Source organism: Melopsittacus undulatus, chromosome 1, assembly GCF_012275295.1.
Source record: "Melopsittacus undulatus isolate bMelUnd1 chromosome 1, bMelUnd1.mat.Z, whole genome shotgun sequence".
NCBI lineage: Eukaryota > Metazoa > Chordata > Aves > Psittaciformes > Psittaculidae > Melopsittacus > Melopsittacus undulatus.
In genome coordinates this window covers 154,145,412-154,158,194 of record NC_047527.1, presented here as the reverse complement: position 1 = coordinate 154,158,194, position 12,783 = coordinate 154,145,412, and the positions used below count along the sequence as shown (strand labels likewise).

General features: G+C 45.6%; 1 protein-coding gene across 2 annotated transcripts in view; it reads left to right on the top strand.

The window, feature by feature from the left end:
- The window catches only part of ANLN (anillin, actin binding protein), an 819,922-nt gene that overhangs the window by 629,519 nt on the left and 177,620 nt on the right, over positions 1-12,783 (top strand). The gene's annotated exons all lie outside the window — the stretch shown is intronic.

Below are 12,783 nucleotides of genomic sequence, written 5' to 3'. Positions count from 1 at the left end.
CCTGAAACCCTATGCTATGAACACAACCTCAGGCAGACAGATAATGGTGACTGTAGGATTAACAAGCTCTACACAATGGGGTGAGCCAAAAATAGGAAAATAAATGTGGAATTAGAGAGTTTTGAAGTTTTAAACAAACTGGAAGGTTTCAGATGGTGTTGCCTGAAAAGTGATGGAATAGTCTGGAAGTGAATTCATAACAAGTTAGTTAAATGGACAAAGCTATAAGTAAATGACAGAGTATAAGGGGCCTGTTTAGCATGTTCTGCTTTGTCCTGTTCATACAGTTTGAGGGCAAAATGATGGAACACCAGCACTTTTAGTCTGACTTACTACATATCCCTGGCCACTAGATTTTATCCAATTATACCTATGGGAAGCCCAACTACTTCTATTGGGATACAGTAGATTTTCCACAGACATCTTGTTTTCTTTGGAGCTTTCCAGAGAACAAATCACACCTTCCCTCTGTCATTTGTGCCAATGATCACTCGCTCCCATTGATAACAGTTACAATTTGTATTTCTCCAACTTCAGCTTCTAGACATTGACTCTATACTATCCTTTTCCTTTACCAAATTAAAGGGCCTTTTAATTCCTGGTGTATTCCCTATGAAGGTATGTACATGCTGTTAGCAAACTGTATCTCCTCTGTAGTATGGTGAGCAGACTGGCTTCTTGTTATACAATCCTTCAACCAGCTCTGTGATGCTTCACTCTCACATCTTTTTCAATGTGCTCCTCCTATGTGTGTCAGTTGTGTAGCCAGCATCCCATGGGCAGCATGGGGAAGATAAAATGAACTCCTCGTGCCTCCTTTCCTTCTCACACTTCACAAAGACATTGGGCAGCCAGTCATTCATGTGCCCAGCGTGTGCTTTGTTAAGTCCAAGGCAAACTGAATGGTTTCATTTCCTCAGCATTCTCCTGGAGGAGCTGCAGCATCCTGACTTGGCTCAGCACCAGTAAGTACCTGTGCCCCTGCACTGGGCACTGGTGATGTTGTGCCGCAAAGCCTGTGCTCAGTTCTGGGCCCCTCACTACAAGAGAGATATTGAGGTGCTGGAGCAGGGCTGGTGCAGGGCCTGGAGCACAAGAGAGATGGGGAATGGCTGAGGGAGCTGGGGGGTTCAGATGGAGAAGAGAAGGCTCAGGGGGGACCTGATGGCTCCCTCCAAGTGCCTGCAGGAGGATGGAGCCAGGAGGGGCTGGGCTCTGCTCCCAAGGAACAAGGGATGGGACAAGAGGAAACGGCCTCAAGCTGCACCAGGGCAGGTTTAGATGGAGCTGAGGAACAATTCCTGCCCCACAGGGTGCTCAGGCATTGGAACAGGCACCAGCTCTGCAAGTGTTCACACTCAGTGCCATGGGTTAGTGCTGGCCTTGCCGGTGTCTGCCTGACTGTTGTCTTTGATGATCCTTAAGGTTTTTCCCCTATCTGATCCTATCATTTAGCAAGTCCGCTTATCACGGGTGTCCTCAGTGCCGCTGTGTCTCACACCCCATCACCCGCATCCCATCCTCGGGGCCCATAAAGCCCCAGCACCCAATCACCCCCAGGTGATGGGGATGCAGGCACTCCTACGGGAGGACCACGATGCCTCCTCCGGAAGGGGGCCGGGCTGTAAGGGGGTGTGCCCGTTGGGGTGGCCGCTCCCCGGCACCGCCTCCCCGCCCGCTTACTGCCCCGGCAGCCGGTGCGGAGGCTCCGCGCTTGCGGAGCGGTGCGGGGAGCCCCCGAGCGATGCCGGCCGCAGCACCACCGCCGCTGCATCCCGCTGCGGGGTCCTGCTGCCCCTATGGGCACTGCACGGGTAAGGGCACGTCCGTCTACATCCCCATCCCTAAAGGGGTTTTATGGGGAGCGAAGGGGGGGGTGAAACTTCCTTCCCCTCTGTGCTTGTGTGTGTGGGTCGGGGCGAGCTTCTGGTGGCGTTTGGGATGCAGATGCGGGTGAGGAGAGACGGGGAAAGGAACGGAGGGGTTTGGGGGGTTCGGCAGGGATGCATGTGCCCTTTCCCAGCTCGGCAGCCCTGCGGGGTACACGGGAGGAAGCTGTGAAGCCGGAGGGTGCCGGCGGTGTTCGTTACTCCGCACAGTGTCACTTGCGGTATCGATGGAAGGTTAGAAGTAACTTGCGCTCTTAGTGTAGTCGGTGCGAGCATGGATGGCTTGGAACGGATGCTCTGCAAAGAAAGTGAATAGCAGCCGGTGTAAGGAGCTTAAGGAGTTGCACAGCCGTGGGTTAAACACGCTTAAAGGGGTGAGTTTTCCTTCAGCTGGGAAATAGCTACAGCTGGAGTTAAGCGGGGTAAGGGCTGGGACTCAGGGTCCCATGAGGATGCTGGCAGCCAAGCCTGTCTGTGGGAAAATGCTGGCTTTTACTTGTATCCTCTGACTTCTGTAGTACACTGCTTATGTTTGCTCCTATTTAATAGCAGATACTTATGGGAAACTGTTCCCTAAGTTTTCACTGCACAGCGTTATTCCCTGCTTTCCTTAGGGGACATTCAGTGCACAGTGTCAGGAGCATCGAGGTGACTGTTTTGAGCTTAATAAGGTGGTTTTCAGGTTGTCAGACACTGTTTGGACACCCTAAATGGAGACTTTTGCTGCTATCTATACTGAAAGGTTTCCTTTTAAACCAAACCAAACCAACCAACCCTTTGCAACAGTACAACCAAGTTCTGTCTTCCTTCCTTCCTGAGCATTGCAACCTGTGTTGTGTCTTTTATTGCCAAACCTTGCAGTGAATCATGCCTGCTTTTACTGCTAGCTTTATACAGAAATAGGAATCTACATCTATGCCTGTTTGCATGCAAGTTTGCCTTCCCACCTCGGGGCTCCTTTCCCTATAGCCACCCTCTTTCCTCTTGACACTTCTTGGGTGGTTGTTGTATTTTCATATGGTCTAAATGCAGTTTTGACTCTGAAGCACTGAGAATCAGCAGTCCCAAAACAGGCAGCAAGTGAAACTGAGCTTACAAAACACATTACAGCTACGTGATGTGGTAGGAGTGCAGTTATTATAGCAACTCCGTCATGCTCTTCTCAGGAGGTGGCTGAGTTTTCTGTCTCAGGGATGCATCCTGCAGCTCTCTGGATAGAATGGATATTGCAGGCTTAGAGTCTCTATTGCAGGGTAATGGGTGTGCTGAAAAGGCCTTGCCATGAGCATCTGTGTGGGATGTTAGGACCCTGCAGCTGAGAGCTGCTTCTAGGGAATCCCATCTGTGGTTGATTAACCTGAATTGGTTAATTGGACTTAAACTGTCAGCAAAGATAACTTGGTTTTAATTCAAGGTATTGGCAGCAGTTCAAGCCTGTGAATTTCAGCTGTGCTAAACTTACCTTGTCTTTATTGTGTGGTTTTGTTTGAGGTGGGATTTATACCCCAGTTAGTTACCTGGGACATGCCAACCTGAGTGTTGATGGTATCTGTACCTCCTAGTGTCACTGTGTGCTTTGTATCTGTCTGCACTGCTGCTTTTCTATTCATGTTCTGCACAGCGTCACAGTTTTGGCGTCTGTGGGACTTGGAGCATGTGGTGACGAAGGGAAGTTGTGTGGGATTCGTTTCCCCATTTCTAACATTGCTTGGCTTAGCTTGTTTTTTCTTGCAGACATATGTATAGTTGTGTATAAATCAGGGAAGCCGGTGGTCCTTCCTTCTCTTCCAGCAGCTCCGGGGTGAATTGGGTTGGTTTCTGTCGCTGCTTTTCCTCCTTTCCTATGGCTCAATCCCTGACCATTTAACAACATTAGAAATCGCAGTTATATGGATTTACTTGTCAATGTAATTAGCATCAGAACATTATGGTGGCTTTAGCAGCCTCTGTTAGATCAGATCCAGATCTCAGTGACAGTAATGTGAACCTTTTAACTAGCTTCAGCACAACTTGGTTCAGAGCTGAAAAAGTAGCAGTTGAAAGAGGGGAATGTGATACTTGACAGTATCCTGCTTTCCTCATTGTCAGGGTATGGGATCTATCCTTTTGGAGCAGGCAGTAGATACTGGAAGCAATGAAAGAAAAGGGAAGGGAGCTACTGCCTTGGTTGGCTTTAATGTGAATTCAGAGGTTTGGTACTGCTTGCATCTTACCTAGCAGGAGTTTGTCTGCACTGCAAAGGGAAGTCGGGCTCCTTGGCCATCTTCCCTCAATTGCTGCTATAATTTGCTTGGTCTAATTGCTGTAATAATGCAAAACAAGCATTTATGTCAGATATTCTCAGCAATCACTCTGAGAACACCCTCTCCCACTCAATCAGTATTGCTAGCCTGCACACACACTCCAGTCTTTCACTTGTCACCCCAAATAGTGTCGTTAATGGAGACGCTGATGTGAAAATCCCCATCTTTGTGCTTGTCATCGTGCTTTTAAGCCTAATTAGCACTGGTTTAGAGTTTCCCTGAGAAACCAATTCTCTTCCATAACTTCTCCAAACCAAGTTATTTTGCAGTGTAGACTTTAGCACACGAGTCTCTTCTGCCAAAGTGGTTCTGTAATAGTGGGCTGGGAAATCTACATTTATATCCGAGTGAATGTCTCTCCAATGTCCTGAATTCCCTAAGAAAACTTTTAGGTGATTGCCCCTTTTGCAAACCAGATGGAGAATCAGACTCTGGGTCTTTCCTTTAGTTATGCAACAAGTGTGTTGGTAACGAAGGCTCTGAAAGCCTAATTAAACCCTCAGTGACACCTCTGCGAGCTCTTATTTGCAGTGGGTTTGCTCAGTTGCAACTGATTAGTCATCAAGCTGAGGTTTGGGAAGCGATGCAAATAACATCTCCCTTAAGAAGCAACAGAATCCTGCTCCTTTGACTGAGGCAATGGGGTTAAAAAGCAGTGGAAGCTTTGTGCTGACTCATGAATAATTGATCTGGGATGTATGGTAGTTCAGGAGTCAAGAGCATCAATGTGAAAGGTACACTGAAACACACGGAGGACTCTTCCAGGTGGATCCTGGTAAGTGTCATGGTTGTATAAGATGTTTTGTTTCCCTATGTCAGCTCTGCCCCTCTCCTGAAGGATCATTGATGGATGGTGCTGGGTTGCTGGGGCAGCCCCTCAAGCTGTCACACTGCAGGAAGCATCCATGGCTGTTCCCAACAACACACAGCTTGTCATCCTTGAAAGAAATGATACAAATGAGCAGTTTCATAATACCCTTTTTTTGGTTTAATGCAGGGTAACCACTTAAAACCGAGCCTCACACCTCCAAAGCACTGATTCATTTCACGTGCACTCTTACACTGCGCTTAGTCTTTACAGACTATGCAGCTGTATACTTGTTCAGAGGGCTTTCTTTATGCTCCCTTTTTGATTTGCTGCCCTTAAAATGTCACAAGATAATGAAAGTGGGTTCTGCTTTTGGGGAAAAAAAGCCAGAAGAAGTGAAAACGATGACACTTGTGACTCATTGCAAGACTACATGAAAGCTTTACCTTCATCTGCTGCTCTGGGGGTGATCCAGCTCTGTTGAACGCTGCCACATGGCAATAGCCATCTGTGTTTGCTGTAAATATTGGAGTTTTTAATGACAAATGACTTGATTTGAAAGACTTCACACCATGCAGTGGGGTGGTTGTGGGTCACAAAAGGGAGCTTAATGCTGAGAGAGCAAACCAGCTGCCTTGTAGCAGTCTGGATCCTGCTGCTCCATCCATGGACATGAGAGGGCCAGGGCAGGCTGTAGGGGGGCTCTGAATATGAAGCAAAGGAAAAGGGTTAAGAAAAGAGGCAGGGAAAACCCAGGGTTTATCTTTGAGGAGAAAGAAGGAAAGGGGATTGTTAATGTCATTTATCCTTTATGGTTTTCATACAGTAAATGATGTCAAGTGTTGCTTATGGTAAGATTCCTACATGCATCTCACTGCAGGATGGCACCCGCTGTGGAGCTGGGGGTGACACAGAGGTGCTGTACATCCTTAGGTGGGAAAATCCAGAGCTTATAGGTCCATGGTGGAGGATCCAGTGTGGGCATCCCATAGGCTCCTGCCCTCTGCTGAAATCCAGCCAGTTTTCCACCCAGGCTCTCCCTCCTGCCCGTGCTGCTCCAGTACTACTTGCCCTCTTGGATCAACCATAAACTCAGAGGTCTGTGTCCCAAAACTGGCAGTGAAAATGGAGCAAGAGAAATAGGGAGAAGAGAATCAAGCCCCTTTTACATTCTTTCTGCAATGAAAGACTGGGGGATAATGGCAATGGGCAATTGTGGAACTGAAGACTTTGGAGATCTCCAGTTTCCATGATAGAATGAGTGTTTATCTTATCCTTACAGTAAAAAGCAGGCATGAAGCCACTAAGGACGTTTACTTACCTCGCAGCTGAAGCTTTGGCACTCAATGGGACTAGGCACATTTGGCTGGTAGAAACTTCAGTCCCATTGAGGACCTGTGGGACAGGAGGAACAGACCTAGAGTTTGCAGGGCTCCCAGTCAAATTCACATGCAATGTTATGTTTCCCTTTAAGCTTGCTTGCAGTGTGAATGATAATGAACTTGGAATCTCCAGTATGGCTGGAGATGCCCAGTAGGGTAGCAGGGATAATGTTATAGAAGTTAAACTGATCCCTCCCTCGCTGTGACAGTGTCAGAACTGTTCTTAGGTGATGGTTTGGTTTGCCTTCTGCACCGTTAGCTTATGCAGATAAGAATTGTTGCCAATATCAGGCTGTTGGCTTTTAATGTAATTGGATAAAATACACTTTGGTCTTCTAAAAATAGATTGTGCTTATTTCATTTTGCTTAGTAATCCTTATAATACCACAGGATTTACATTAGTATTTGTTGCATAGAATGTTTCATACCTGCCTTGCCATCAAATGTATTCTAGCCACATAAAATTTGTTCAATGTTTTCGTTCCTAGTATTAAAATACTGTGTTTCTGTGAGACCAGGTACTTGTAATCTCACATTATTCAGGTTACAAGCTCAGGCCTTTATGGCTATTGATTAGCAGCACTGTCCCCCCAACACATGTTCCTGTACATTAATACATGAGCAGTAATTACACTATCAGATGCTGCTTTTATCTCCCAGGGTCTCTGGCTCCATCAGTGCACATGATGGACAAAGCTTACCTAATGAGCATCTACTCACTGTTACCCTGGTTGCTCCTGGCCTTCCAGGCATGCTTTTTGAGCCCTGCTTTTTAACACAGGCTTAACTTATGGGCTTTACTGTCATGGTTATTGCTAGAGCAGCAAACATGGGTTGGCATCTCTGTGATACCTGTAAAGAGAGCACATGAACTGCATTCAGTGGAAGCCCAGGTCTAAAAAATTAAGTCAAAAGGACTTTGACTTGGGGAAGAATGTAACTTGAGATGCACAGGTGTTGGCTTTTGGGAGGATCTTTGTGTTGTGTTGTATTGCCTTGTGTGTGAAGTACCTCTTCCAGTGCATTCTCTTGCAGCTGTGAGCCCTGAGCAGGTTTGCAACTCAGGTCTTAGGATATTGTTTTGGTCTCCAGCATGTAATCCTGTCTGAGAAGTGCAGATGGGCTGCTTTGAAACCATGTGGAATTGCTTGAGGGTAATTCCAGTTCTTCAGGTTGACATTGCCTTATGCAGAGAAACCATTCTTCTTCCTATAGTCTTCCACTGCTCACTTCTCAGCTCTCCCTGTTATAGCCTTTTTATGGCACAGTCTTGATTCCAATTCATCTGTAAAAGAGGCTCCACTGTACCTTGGTGTAGACACAAGAAAAGCTGTATGCACTCCTAAACTACATTGTATGCAGGGAGGAACTGAATTCAGGTTGTGCTGATAACTTCTGGTTTCATGTTGTCTAGATGGTGACTTTGGTGATGTTCTGCAATAGTCACCTATTCATGTGCATGTGCTTTTCCTGCTCTTATAAAGACATCAAGGTGAACTGATATGGAGACAACAAAGTTAAGCAGGTTTCCTTTATGAAGAACAGCAAAGAAGCAGGCCATAGAATGACAGAATCAATGTGATTGGAAAAGCCCTTTAGGCTCATCCAGTCCAACCATTCCCAGCAGTGCCAAGGCCACCCCTAACCCATGGCACTGAGGGGGTGTGAACACTTGCAGGGATGGTTATTGCAGCCTGTTCCAATGCCTGAGCACCCTGTGGGGCAGGAATTGTTCCTCAGTTCCATCTAAACCTGCCCTGGGGCAGCTTGAAATGTGTGCAGTAAAACACTGTAAGGCATGGCAGAGGCATGGATGAGCAGTAGGGAAGGAAGGAGAGGGTCCTGCAGCTCTTGAGAGAGAGGTTCACCTGTGGTGTTTTCCAACAGTGCACTGTAAATAATGCTCATGCATAATTCACTTGCTGTAAAATGATGCCTGTGATCATATTGTGTTTCCATGTAAGTAGAGGACTCGGTGTGCATCCTGGACCGAGCTGCTGATGCACACTGGTAACCCTGTGTGAACTACACACTTGGCTGCTCTGAGTTAAAGGCCAGAAGTGTTCTTCACCCTCAACTTTAAGATGCTTGTTGATAACTTGGGCATGAATTTAATGGTTTGGGTTCCAATGAAGGTTATTTTTATTCCTTATGGTCCTTATTTTGCAAGGAAAAACCAGACAGTTTTAGTTCCCTTCTTTCCCTTCCCTTTTGAAAGTGTTCTGTTTATCCTGAATGGGCACTAATATATAAAGAACCCTCCCAGATGCACAGTTTCTCTCATGTGCAGCTTTAGTTGCCTAAAGAATGCTGCTGATGTTCTAGGGAGTGCTCACACTTGCTTTTGTAAGTGGAGGCTTTCCTATTGATCCAGGGTCCTCTAAGGAAACTGCAGGGTTTCAATAACACCACCTTATTCACAGAAAGCAATGCCATAACTAGATCCTATTTTAGTGTTGCCTTCTGGTTTCAATTGTGTGGGAATACTCCTTATAAAAGTTTAATTCCATTGCAACCTGTGACTTGATAGCAGAATTGGCTGCTGGATAAACCAGTTAATGACTGTGATCTCACATAGGAGAGCCAAGGAGGGATGCAGGATGAGCAGCAGTGGTTTAATGGATGAACCAAGACTGGTCAAGGGAAGGGAGAAGTTTTGAAGGCCAAATGGCAGCAGTCCATTTTTGATTGTCAGAACAGGTCCCCTCTGGGAAACCCTGTTATCCTGGTGCTGTAGGGGGAATAGGGAGGCAAGGCCCTCACTATGAAGGTGAGGATTGGTTGAAGCTCTGTATGCACACCTTATTTAGAGCTGAAGTCTTCCCAGTTCCCTTTATTTTCCTCCAGGTCCAGATAATGAGCCAAACCCCACAAGGAGAAGTCTTCTTCTTCTGTTTCCCTGCTTTCCTTCCTCTCCCAGCATAGTTGGACTGACTGTGGTTATCACACAGTCACACATTGTTTGTGAACTGGCTTTTATAAATGAGCCACAAAAGCTGTCCTCCCTGCAGCAACCATGTTCTCTCCAAGGACCACTGATACTTTGGTCAATGGATGCTATATTTCGTGTTCCTGCTTCCTGTTTGAACCCCAGATCCCTGATTGTCCCATCCTTCCTGCTTCCTAAGGACTTGGTGTGATCGTTTACCTTACAAGACCATCATGTCTGTACCATCTGAAGCTCTGTATCACTCTGTAAACCCCAGTTTTATTCTGTTTGGGTGCCCAAGTGCACAGCTTAGATGGCATAAATGATGCCCTTGAGCAGATGTGCTGTGGCTGCCCCATCCCTGGCAGTGTTCAAGGCCAGGTTGGATGGGGCTTGGAGCAGCTGCTCCAGTGGGAGGTGTCCATGCCCATGGCAGGGGTTGGAACTGGATGAGCTTTAAGCTCCCTTCACCTCAAACCATTCTATGATTAGCTTTCAGTAAGACAGAACAAACACATTTCATCCTCTGATGTATAATTTGCTAGGCCTTAGACTCATTGAAGTGTGTTTCTGATCCCACCTCCCTCTCCCACTTGTATATAAATATGGAAGCAACATTTTGGAGCAATATAAATTGTAGCTGGAGCATTTGGGTATGTGTGTGACCTTGAAGGCTTTCGAGAAATGCTTGTTACTGCTTTAAGGGTGTGCACTTTCCTGACAGATTGAGGCTTGCTTGATGGGAATCGGTTCAATTAAATATAGCCTAAGTGGGAAATAACACAAACCCTATGTAATACATAGTCATTGTGGCCACCACTTTAACAGGGTTTGACACTTCCCCTTTCTCAGGAGAAGGAGATTCCTCTCTGCATTCACGCAACTTCCTCTTTCATCTTAGAAAAATATGCATTATTATCATTATTATTCCTAAAATGATTCCATATTAACTTATGGCTTGTGTCAAACTTTCTTTTTGGCTAGGGATTTAGCCAGTTTAAAATGGACAAAAACACATTCCCGTATTACCTTTAATAATTACACAAAACTGCTCTTGTTCCATTAATTATAGAATTCATGACTAAATTGGGTTTCTGTTTAGAGCTTAGCCCATTTAGTAAAGAAAGAAAACATGATTGATGTTTGGGTAATTGAAACCATCAGGAGCGCAGCCAGGCACTTGAAATGAATGGTTTATAGCAAGGTGTGATAATGGCTGGGAGAAAGTCATTACTAGTGCAGCATAGGTTTTATGTTGTACCAGGACTGTGAGCAGCACCAATGTCACGTGCTGTTCCCATAAGCAAGATGGTTCTTTGGGGACAGTGGGCATGCAAGTACCTGGAAATGTTGATTACATTCAGGGCTTCAGCAGTTCCTGGTAACCAGGAACGTTCTGGAGTTAATTCAGGTTTCAGAGGACTATAGTTAATCTAAATATGTTTTTATCAGCCCATTCACAGGAGGCTTTAATCGGGATAGAATGTAAATATCTGCAGCAGAATCACTAGCACGCATGTAGTCATCTCTTGATAACAAGGAGCTCATCCTCAAAAGCAGAATGAAGACAGAAATAACCTGTACAACCACAAAGTATTAGTCACATGTGGCTTTTATATAATGCTTACGTCTTCAATCCCTGTGCTGGCACTTGGGCTTCTTCGTAATGTTTATTTGCAGAGAAGTGTCTCTCTCACTTGGCGGGGGGAATAAAATGAAGCCAAGCGTTAAAGGACATACTGGGGGCACACAGTGCTTAACTGGAGAGAGTATTGCAACTGAGAAGCATCCATCATAGAATCACAGACTGGTTTGTGTTGGAAGGGATGTGAAACCTCACACAGCTTCTCTGGGCACCCTGTGCCTCAGCACCCTCCCAGGGAACAGCTTCTGCCTAAGATCCCATCTCAGTCTCCCCTCAGGCAGGTTCAAGCCATTCCCCTTGGCCTGTCCCTACATCCCTTGTCCCAAGCCCCTCTCCAGGTTTCCTGCAGCCCCTTCAGGCACTGGAGCTGCTCTCAGGTCTCCCTTCTCTTGTCCAGGCTGCCCCAGCCCAGCTCTCTCAGCCTGGCTCCAGAGCAGGGATGCTCCAGCCCTCGCAGCAGCTCTCTAGGCTTGTTTGAGCAGGTCACATTGTGTTAGTGGTCCCAGAGCTGGATGCACTACATAGAGCAAAGCCAGAAGCAGAACTCAGGTCTATAGTGGTGTCTTCTTATGTGCTTTCCCCACTCAGTCTCTGGCCTTTTGGGTGCGCTGTTTTGGCAGCAGCTTGAGTGAATGCTGCCACATGTGTTATGTGTTCCCTCCTGTTTGTTTTCTAGGTGAGGAGGTGTATTTCCTCTCCATTCTATTATGCCTTGGTGAAAAGGACAAATAAAACCACATAGCTTGAAATACTGAAAATAGCTTTTCAGCTGCTGAAACGCAAACTGTAGTAGGCTTAAGCTTGCCAGAGTGCTTGAATGGGTATGTGTTAAGCCTAGCGCCCAGGGGAAGGCTCATATGTGCAGACTTCCCTCTGTGGCTTTGTCCATGGCACTGTGACTATGTAATCATAGTAATGTAGGAAAATGGGTGGGATGCTCTGGGAGATAAGCTGTTTGTCATGGGAATTACCCAATTCTAGCTGCTTTCTTTTGTCTTGGTCCTGTTCATACCTATTGAATGTTTGTTCCTAACTGAACTGCAAGACTGTTAAATGGAGTTGGAAGCACTCTGTGATCTCAACCCGCAAGGTTATTTCTCAAGGCTGAAAAGAACTGCATTGTAATAAAGTTTTAATCTTAAAGTACAAGAAATCAGAGTATTTAAGGGGACATTTTTATTCTTACCTTCTCGTTGCATTTATAGATGGTGAATTACGTTAAAGCTTGGTTTGTCCATAACCATATGCGATGTTCTCAGTTCTGCTCAGAATTACAAGTAACAAATGGTGCTGTTTTCTTTGGTTGGTGTTCTAAGATGAAATATTGGATGGAAAATGTTTAATGTCCCTAGAGGACATTCAGGACTTTGTGTCATTTTACATCATTTTTAGACTAAAAAAGTCAAACTGTAATATTGGGCTCCAATCATCAAACTAACAACAAAAAAAGAGAAAGGATGTCCTTCCTTTAAGGGAAAAAAGAAACTTCATCACTATTAAATGTGCTATAAAATTCATGTAAAATTGGAGAGAACGTAATGCTTTTTATAAAGAATCTCATGTACTTAATTTGTTATAGAAGTCTAGAAAGTTAATGAATGGTCCAAGGAAAGGGGAGGTAGTTATTTATAGGAATATAAGGCTGCACACACATTGCCATCTGGTAGCAATGTTGAACCAGAAGTAATTCATTTCATGCAATGTAATTGTGGAACTTGTTGCTGCAGGGTTTACAGAGGCCAGAACTGTAATTGGGTTCAGAGAGGAGCTGAGGGTGTTCGTGGTAGGTGGATTCATAAGAGAATGCGAAACGATCTGGATGCAATC